This window comes from Melopsittacus undulatus, chromosome 5 (genome assembly GCF_012275295.1).
Source record: "Melopsittacus undulatus isolate bMelUnd1 chromosome 5, bMelUnd1.mat.Z, whole genome shotgun sequence".
NCBI classification, from domain to species: Eukaryota; Metazoa; Chordata; class Aves; order Psittaciformes; family Psittaculidae; genus Melopsittacus; species Melopsittacus undulatus.
Window position 1 is genome coordinate 16866496 of NC_047531.1, and position 8511 is coordinate 16875006.

Sequence of the window (8511 nt, forward strand, 5' to 3'; positions counted from 1 at the left end):
TTCTTCTAGGCCACAATGTTTTTCTTGTACTGTACTGCCCAATAAACTGTAACCCTGGTGCTAAACCCACAGGGTAACTACCTTGCATGGTCTATATTTCCCACTTTTTTCAATACATTTCACAACTCCATTTGCATTTTACCTGCACTTGTTGTATTATGCAATCTGAATTCCCAGAGTATTTTCCACAGAACTACTGGAGTATTCATGCTTCCTTTTTGTGGCCTTGGTTATCTATCTCTTTTCCTTCTTGGAAACGGTGTTTCAATTTTGCCTAATTTCACACTGTATTATTTCACATAACTTATATGATGTCTTTTGTCTTGTGTATTTTTTATGTATAATTTCACACACTTTCTCCTCTTTATAAAGATCATTTTGCTTGCATTACAGATTTATTGGTTCTGAAACTTTGGGCATGACTCTTATCTTTCTATAAAATACTGTTCCTTTTCATAGTAGTGAACAAACAAACACCTTTGTTGTTTATTCCTTTTCTTATATCTGAGGGGTTTTAATATGTATTTTTCCTATCTAGTCAAAAAGATGTCTCGTCTGGAAAAAATTGAAAATAATAGGTATTCATGATCTTGCAAATTTGAACCTGTATCTACCAATTTCAATGGCAACCAGTGATGTAAGTTAAGAATAATATATTTTGTGTAACATTTTGTGGATGAAATTGTTAGACATTCAAGTTTTGCTGCAGTGATGATTGTTTTGTAAACGTGGAGGAAGCATGTAGCTCAATACTGTCAAACAGTTAGTCTTTAATTTGTTCACTAAGAGAAGATTCAGTTTCCCAATTTATTATACAAATTTTATTTTACCAATATAACCTTACAAGTGCAAAAACCCCCATTTCAACCACAACATTAAAATAGACTTTGAAATACCTGACTTCTTATATATAAAAAAAAGGCTTAGAAAGGTCTTCCTGACATTTTAAAACTTTTTATAAAGGGACAGAAGGAATATTTTCATACTTGAATGCATAATACAAATCACCAGAAGTATTTAATGTCTAATAAGTTACCAGCAGATGCAGTGAGGAACTGTGTTAAATTTGAGCACAATATGATAAATACAGGTCTTGCTTTGGGGAGTTTTTCTGCGAAACTATAGCATATGTCTTGTTGCATTTTGTTAGAGATGAGCTCTGACAAGAGGCTGCTTTCCAGTATGGATGGGTTCTCATGCTATGTTCAGTCAACCTAAACATCCAGTTGCTCTATTGAGTTATTAATCTCACTGCTGTACTTGTTGCAGTGCTTTTTGGGAGGCTCCATTAAAACTGCAAGTATCTCTTATATTAAAAGCTTTCAATAGGTGATGGTATACAAAGATTTGTATTTTTTCCAGTATACCTGAGGAATAAGGAAGAATTTTCTACTAAGGCTTCTAGAAGCAATGAATAATTATTAAGCCTCTTCTAGTGATACAGTTAATGATCAAAACGATGACAAAAGTGTAATGAGAACAGCAGATCAAGTATAAAGGCAGTGTTTTCCATTTAGTAATGCAGTTCAGTTAACAGCATTGAAACTGCTGGTTTAGAATAAATTTAATCAAAAGCATGGTATGTGGGAGTAGTAGATTTAATTGATCCAGAGATGATTAAAAGGCAAAAAAAGAGATTTGTGATTGATTAGGCTGGTGTTTGCATCATGTACTTTATCTGTTACTGAATTCCAGTGGTAGGAACCTTAGAAAACACTGCATTTGATTTGGCTACATAGGCTATTGCTTACCTTTCTGTGCCTTCTTTCTTTCAATACTAAAAAAATACATAAAATTGCAGGAAGTAGGATCTGAGGGCCCCTATTAGATAAATTATATCTGGTGTCTTCTGGGTTTTGCAAGCCTCTGATGGGTGTGGATCCTGGCTCCAGTTAGACTGAGCGATTCAGAAAAAATGTCAACCTCCTAGAAGAACACAAAGGTTATTTTTCTAAATAGAAACTCAGTTCCTGAAAATCATGGATTGGGCAGGGAAATCTCACTCAGTAGCTGCTCCCTTGTTGGGCAGCACTGACCCACACCAGTTTTAATTTAGTATCTCGTGGATATATTCCCAAGGGATATCCCAAGTGGGAATCAACTACTCTCTATGCATTTACAACTAATAGACCTAAAGAGAAAATGTCATCATTTTCTTCTCATGAGGTACAGAGGATATTTTTTCTCTGATTTTTAGATCAGCTTTTTGTTCTGGTGTTAACAAGGTTTTTGCTGAGGGCCAGCTATGGCTTAATAGTGGTAAGTTACACTTTCTGTGTTTGCTTTTAAAAGACTGACTTCTTTTTGTAATGGAATCTGTTTGCTGTTCCTGTCTGCTGAAGCAGAGTGTTTATGACAAGCTACTAACTCAAGTTCATTGGATATAGAGAACATGTTAGACTGGGTGTAGGCACTTGATGTTCTAGCCTCTGAGTTTCCCCTCAGGCATTTGTAGTAGAATACAGACAATTGTAGTTAGGCAAGAAGGTGCTTGAGTCGTAAAGAAATGCTTCATGGTTAGGAAAGCCTCCTTCTCTTATGCTCAGTATTCAGAATTCTTATGATGTTTCCAAGACAGATACATTGGTTTCAGCTTTGGTTTTGCTGGTTTTGGGGTTTTTTTTGTCTTTCTGTAGTGGCTTTTTTTCCATCAATACATGCATGAAATGAGGTGTGTCAGTCATACCAGTAGAGTTTTAGCTGTATCTTTCAGCATGGTATCCATTTAAAAATTCTTTTTTAGTTTCTTTTCCTGACATAATCTTTGAAGAATGAAAATTAGTTATTTCTGTTACTCCCTTTCTTCTAATGTTCAGTGTTTCTGCTCTCCCCTCAGCACCTGTGGAGCTCACGGAACACAACCTTCAGGTGTTTTTTACAGCTTTGTTCTTTTTACTGGTGTTCTTAACTATCTCATCTCTTAAGGAAGGAGGTAAGAAATCACACTACACCTGTTTAACCTTTTCTTTCTATAAACCACAAATGTCTATTTCTCTTTATGACTTCTTCCTTTTTATGCATCCCAGACATACTCCTACACTCCCAGGTGTGGAAGAACTGGGTGTACCTGCTCTTTCAAAAGCAAGTTTGGTCTGCTTTTCTCACAGAAGCAGAAAGCTGGCTGAGGTTGGGAAAAGGGTAAGCTCAAAGAGGGGTCTTTAATATGCATGCTGCTGCCCCTTCTAGTTGCAGGTTTTCTCCCTGTCTGAAAGCTTGTCTCACTTATTTGTTGTATCTTAACTTCAAACTGGAAGTAGTTTGAGGAAAGAGAGTACAATTTTTTTAATGTGTTTGTGTTGAGAAGAATCATGGTTTAGCTGATTGTAGCACCACAATAATAGGAAAAATTACTTAGAAGGTAACAGAGTAAATAAACTGAAAATGTCTCTTATTTCTGATTTCAAAAATGAGATTATTGTATGGCCAATGGATGCATAAATGTTCCTGTTTTTTAGTTTTCTTGCTGTTAATCAGATGCTGTTCTTTATTTTCTAGCTCTTAAAGGAGAGTCCAGAGCAGTACTGTATTTCTGTCAGAATAAGATTTTTTTAATCTGTGTCAATAAAAGCTTGTTTAGTTACATGCAGGCAAATGCATACGACAGACCAATCGACTGTGCTTGCCAGCTCCAGCCAGGATCCTGTACAGGATGCCACAGCAAAAAGAGTAAAGCTGCAGCAGCAGAATGTCTTGTGATAGACTGCATGTACGAGATGTTGGCTTCTAAATTCGTATAAATAGAGATTGTCTGAAGACAAAGGCATTTCAGATTTTGATAAATGACCAGTGTAAATGCATTAAATATTTCCTTTTCTGTGTAAATATCTGGTTTTGTACCGAGTCCTTATAAGCTTAACAAACTTGTGGGTTGTTGACTTTTACAGCTTAATTCTGTGTTGAATAATAAAAGCATTTCCTCTTTCTTATGTATTATGCAAAAGTGTAAACAGAAGTGCTTTAAAGTCTTTGCTTTTCTGCATGGTAGTTCCAATATATATTTTTTTTAATTGTCCTCTAAATTCTATTCTATTGTTGCATTGTATCTGAGGCTGAAATAAGTATTTGATGAAAAAGTGTTACATTTCTGTACAATATAGTGAAATACTTTAATGGTTAGTTTTTATCTCATAACTTAGACTTACGCCTTGTGTTGTCCCCTCCTGTTTCATTGTGCTATCTACAATTAGACCCACAGCTGGTTCTTTCCCTCAATGGTTGTACTAATTTATAACCCATTAGAGCGCATGAATAGATCATATTGTTCCTTTCATACTGGCACAAGGAAGTGTAAATTAAGTTTTTGTATGCCAGCAAGGGAGAAGTCTATCCAAGGATAGAGTTAGCTTCCTATTTTTAATTTCTCCAATAAATGCAGTTGGAAATAAAATTGTTGTATCTGCAAATGTTTTTGATTTCTTGAAGAATAAAATTAATGTGTGATTTATAATTATTTTTGTGTATACCTCTACTTAAAAAATATTGTGAATATTGGGTGCTTTGAGAGGTAATTATATTTGGGTAATGTTTGTCCACTTAAAGCTGACATTAAGCAACATAATAGTCCTTGTTGTAGCTATCTGATGATAAAAACCCCTGGGTAGGAAAACAAAAATGAATTAAAAAGAGCCTGTGTAGATTTTAGAGTCTAATATGAAAATACTTTCTCCCATAAACTCCTACAGCTGTTTGAATCTGTCATTTCAATGCTCAATGCTGTTAAATTAATCTTTTTTTTTCTTATTTTCTATCAAAACCCATTGTTACCAGCTCTCTCCAGTCTCCTACGAAAGAAATTATCCACTCTCCCATTCTGCTGTGGGAAGAAACTGAGACACCTGACAAGTCTGTTTGTTGGTTTGGTGTTTTGTTTTTAGGATTTTTTGTTTGTTTGGGGTTTTTTCTTCTTTCAAAATCTACTTTTCCTTTCAGGAGAAAAGCTCGTCATTCCTCATTTGAAAGATAGAGTTCAAATAGAAGTTTGGAACTTGGGTTCCACTGACCAGCTCATGACTGTGGGTACTTCACTGTCTTCAAGTGGAACAACTTTAGGAGGGCAAACTCAGAAGATTCATCTCAGAATGATCACCCACCTAGGTCTTTTACAGTGTGGGAGACTGTAGTTCAAGTCGTCAGAACTTTAGTGGAGCATGAATTTCATCACCTTTTTTTTAAGTCTTTGCAAAACTCCTTAATTGTTGGTTGACCAGCTTCTTACTCCTTTTCAGATCAGCCGTTATATCATCAGTATGGGAAATTTGTTTCTTTAGTAAATAACTGAGTGAAAAATCAAGGGTATGAGTTGCTTTCTATGCCCTTAACATCCCTTGCTCCCTAATTTTTCTGTGTTAGCCAGTATTTTAAAATAAGCCTTCATTTTCTTAGAACACTGGGGAGTATTTCTTGGCCTGCAACATTGGTAGGTTTACTTGCAACAGTGGCAGGCTGGGCCTGATGATCAAGCTTCATGTTCCAGTGCTAAAACTTTTAACAAGCGTAATCAGAATTCTTAAATCTGAGAGGTTCCTTCTTAAGTGGAGGAATGTTTTTTATAACCAGTTCTGTGGGCAACTTTTTAAAGGCTGATGACTTCTTTGTTGCTGATACCACTGTGCTGTGATTGGCTAGAGCGATTCTTACCTTCCTGTAATGTAAACTTTTTTCTAGCAGAAAAGTCACAAAGACTTTTGTAAAGGAAAAAAAGGCATTAGGCTGCCATAGCAATGGAATGTGGATTTCTCTTACTGTTAATTCTGTGAATTGCAGCTTTAAATAAATTTACACAAATTCAAACATCTTGCTTTTAGCCTCAGAATATCTTAACTGTTTAAAATACCCCTGCACCTGTTTGGTTTAGCACAAGTAGCTGCAAGTTTGTATATGGAGAAACACTTTCACCTAATACAAATTTTCCATTGTGCCCAATGTGAGAGGTTTTTCATTAAACTCAGTAACTCATCATATTTTGCTGCCAGCTGACATTTAGGAAAAAAAGACATCACTTTTCATTTTGGCTGGGAGAAAATCCTGTGTGAAAATGTCAGTCAGCAAGCCCAGCCCTTTTGTACTTGAAAACGTTATAGGGTTTCTGAAGCCTGATTAAATACAAGGCTTTAACCTACTACCCTGAATGTCACCATGTTCTCTGGAAGTGGGATGAATGTGGGCTGAGAATGCTGAGAAAACTTCATGGAGAAGGGGGATTTTATGCTGTCTGACCCTTTGTCTTCATGTGCAGCACTGTCTGCCCCTTTACTCCCACAGTGAGCTCAATGTCCTTGGGTATTGTTAGGGGTTGGCCATCCCTCTCTATTTTCTCATTCTGTTTAACATTTTTTTTAATGTTTAATCTGAAGATTGAGGCAACTTCCTTACTGAAGAGGCAATTGTAGAGGTGATTTTGGGCTATTTAAAGACTAGAAAAAAAGACCAAGTTTTATAGTTGTTTTGTAACTTGAGTAAAGGTGGTGTTTGCTTCGAACTTTTTCTATTAAGATCAGAAAATATTTGGATTCATGTGGAATTATTTCAGGGAAGAATAACCTAAAATACAGAGTACTAAGCACACTTTTAAAAAGCAGTGGGCTAAGGTTTCATTGCACTGCATGGAGTCACAGGGCAGAGTTAATTCTGCATGATCTTTGCAGTGAGATTCCAGTAAAGAAGATGTCAGTCTCAGTTCTTTGTCAGGAACTCAAGCTCTTTCTCTTTTAAATGGTTGTAAATAATTAAGCACTTTTTGTTATGCTCTAGGTGATTCAATAATCTCTGTTGCTCAACTGCTTAAGACTGCCGGCATGTACCTTTTATTGAGTCATAGAAGGTATCAGTCTTGGATGTTTGCCCCGTTAACCTCAATAATATCATTGTTCTAGGATTATTACTTGACAGTAGGAAGAGGAAGAAGTTAAAGCTATCTTTGGAAACAACCCTTGCAAGCTTGTCAGACTTGGATTCTCAGGCTCTTAACTCCTCTCACGTTTATTCTAGACTGAAAGCAAACAAATCTGAAGTCTTCAGAAAGTTTCTCTTCAGCTCATTTTCTCCTGCAGCTTCCAAAGAACCAAATATGTCCTACCAAGTGTAAAGTGCAAGAGTGTGGGCCTACATCCAATAACTGTTCTGTTATATTGCTGCATCATCTTGATTCAAAGTTATTTTTTTTTATTAGCTGCAATATTTGTCAACAGTGTCTACTCTTTTTTTTTTGTTTTTGTTTTTAATTTGAATGTGCTTTGGTTTGGTTTGGGCTTTTTTGTTTTAAGGCAGGTGCCCTATCTGGCAGAGCAGTTCTCATTTCTGATTAAGCTGTGTCCAAACTGATGGAACCCTACACACATCTTGGTATTATGAGGGTTACTACCAGCAGGACTTTCACCATTTTAACAAATCTTTTAGAACTCATGCTTAAAAATGAGTAGTATGGTTTTTTTATGTAATTAGGGCCAAAGTCTAAACTTCTTCTCAGATTCTAGTTCCTTGAGAAGTTCATTCTATGAAAGCTTAGACAGCAAGACCTCAGTGAGTACTTTGATAGTAAAGCAGATGAAGATGACACTTCAGCAGATGTAAAAGTTGTTACTGGTTTTGATTCACTGAAGTTCATCCATCAGTGCAAATAGAAATGGATTGTCACAGAATCCTGTGCTTCTGAATGTGCTTCATTTTCATTTCCCTCATTGTGCATCAACAAATTCAAGAAGTTTAAAAATTCCTTCCAGTTTAAAAAGGTGTTCTTGCAGTTGTTATTGAGTTCATAAACCACATGTTTAACTTTTGTGTGATAGTTCCTTCTAGTGTGATAATTCTTGTTGAAACTTATGTACAATTTGAAGTGCTTTGAAGAAGTTGGTCTGGAGAGTGTAGAATCAACCTCTGAAAATTCAGTGTGATTTGCACTAAACACCAACACATAGCCTTTCTGTTGTTACATCAGGACTGTGATGTATTCATGGCTGTTTTCCCTTTCATGATCTCCATGTAAGTGCTTATAAAAATGTGGTCTTCTGCCCATTTTGCCTGTCCAGAATGAAAGGCCTGGTACTTTAACAGTACTTCACCTCCTAGCTCTGTATCTTCTATCACAGAAATACACACATGGTAGATTTGCTTAGTTTCCCTGGAATATCAAGCTGCTTTCAGGACTTATTAAGACCATGTGTTGAACTGACATAGTTAAATACTGATGATGTAGCATGGGAAAGCATAAATGGCTCTGCTTGACAAAAATCTCCGCTACCCATGGAACAAAAAAAGTTAACCTGCAAATACTGAAAGCATTGGTTGAAGCAATTCCAGCACTATTAATACATTGCATTGCAATACACATTTTGCTTATTATAGAATCATAGAATAGTTAGGGTTGGAAAGGACCTTAGGGTCATCTAGTTCCAACCCCCCTGCCATGGGCAGGGACACCTCACACTAAACCATGTCACCCAAGGCTTCATCCAAACTGGCCTTGAACACTGCCAGGGATGGATCATTCACACCTTCCCTGGGCAACCCATTCCA